This window comes from Perkinsus marinus (assembly GCF_000006405.1).
Source record: "Perkinsus marinus ATCC 50983 genomic scaffold scf_1104296957624, whole genome shotgun sequence".
Classification (NCBI taxonomy): domain Eukaryota; phylum Perkinsozoa; order Perkinsida; family Perkinsidae; genus Perkinsus; species Perkinsus marinus.
Window position 1 is genome coordinate 1 of NW_003207052.1, and position 2,031 is coordinate 2,031.

At 47.0% G+C, this 2,031-nt stretch overlaps 1 non-coding gene across 1 annotated transcript; it reads right to left on the reverse strand.

The window, feature by feature from the left end:
* Nucleotides 1-786: 786 nt before the first annotated feature.
* Nucleotides 787-859, reverse strand: Pmar_PMAR029679. The gene has a single exon. It is a non-coding gene; the product is annotated as a tRNA-Ala (tRNA).
* Between the last annotated feature and the right edge of the window lie 1,172 nt (nt 860-2,031).

Below are 2,031 nucleotides of genomic sequence, written 5' to 3' on the forward strand. Positions count from 1 at the left end.
AAAAGCTTGCCTGCGTCTCTACTTGGCACACCTGAAGATTACTGCCTCCTCTGCCTTGGAGCTATGATCTAGTGCAGAATCTAAGTTTATCAGCTTATACGTTACTATTGTGAGCAAGAACGTTACGACCATATTTCAATGGCGGGTCGGTGGCTTGGGTCTCTGATCATGCTCCGACTCCACTGTCGCCTTAGCCATGCACGAATTGCTGAGTGTGGCGGACCGGAGTCTATTCCGAGGCAACTTTAAATAACAATCGATAATCTGTGATCTTGTGAATGAAATTAGCTTTTCGTCGACAAGTTGTCTAATTTCGGGATGTAAAACTCTCCTTAATGCTTACCAGATGTCCACCACTAACCTTGTGAATAAGGCGAATGGGCGAAATTTATGCGCAGTTGGCGTTGGGCGAGGCTGAAGCAGCACGTTCTTGTGGGGCGGAGCAGCTTACTACACGATTTCAGAGGTTTGTGAAACTGCAGGGCCTACCAGTGTGGGTTCCACAGCAATATTTCTGGCAGCGGTGCCGCAGTGCAAACGTAGCACACCTCATAATATTTTTCCATGTCAGCACGATTATAGTACCACGCCTCGACCGTATCTATACTAGGTGAGAGATGTAATAAAAAATCCGGAATAGTCATCGACTGATCAGATGAAAAGATGTCGCCACTAGGATATGAGCGTGGATGAAGTCCGCGGAGCCGAGTTTTTCATCGTAGGGAGCGACCCTGTACACGGTACACTGATTAACGATGGAAGAACCCAGACGAGTAGAGAGAAATGTGGAGAATCCGGGTATCGAGCCCGGTGCCTCTCGCATGCAAAGCGAGCGCTCTACCATTTGAGCTAAACCCCCAGATCAAAGGGTAAGATTAGTATTTCGAAGAACCCACGGGGCGGGTAGTATACCTGTCCCCTCGTACTCCCCTGAACACTGGTGGTTTATGAATATACACTATTACGTTGAATACCGAGGAGGGTAAGTGATAATCATAGAATATGAACAAGAGTGTCTGAGTTCTTTGACGCTGGCGTCCAGTGCTTGAATATAACGAGCGTCGCACTTTTACCTTTAACAATATCGTATTAGCTAATCTCTTCTTATTCTTCTTCAAACGATACACCTTAGCTTAAACCTTAAACATTGAACTTTGTCCAGCGGGCTTAAGGGGATGGCGGTTATGAGGAGGAGATGTTCGATAAGTGTATGTACTTTAAGCATACGCTGTGCCAAAAAGGGTCGTCACTGACATTCACCTTGCGGCTGCAGCCCAGAGAGTAGACCCGATATTTACCTTGAGCCAGATGGCTACGGTGATATACTATGGTCGGAATAGCAGTCGTGCCGGTTGCATAAATTTCCCACTGCGTCCCGAAATTCCTAAATGTGACCCTGTGCTCTTACATTACTGCATGTAATCGGACGCGAGTTCAATTCCCGGATACGGGACTTTTCGGTCATTTGATATCAGGCTGTGGGTTCGATTCCCCCTAGCTGCAATTCGACTGACCCGAGTTCGATACCCGGGTACGATACTCGGATATGATGCCCAGGTTCGATACCCGGACACTGCAATTTTCTGACAAGCGTATCTTCATCATTCATGATCAATACAAAGGTTCGATTTCTGCCAACTACATTTCACTTTGGCCATGTTCAACTCTCGGTAGCTGCAACTCTTCCATGGATCTATCAATCATGTCCGGTATGTGGGTTCAATTTGTGCAGAGTGCATTTCATTTCATGACCAGGTTCGATGCCCGGTCATGGAAATTCTCCCATGACTATGTCGTTTTAAACCTCCGATTCCATCCCCCATGCTAGCGCGTTCTTTGGGTGGCCTACCTTATACCACTCCTGACTCCCTCCACTATCTGCTGGGTGTCCCAGATTCCTCTGCGCGCAACCAAATTGGACTCAATGCAATCCGACAACTGGCATCATCGACCCCGAACCTAAGATAAAAAGCATCCACCACTCCCAGTATCTCCAATTCCACGATACTTCGGAAATCGTTGGTATTTTAA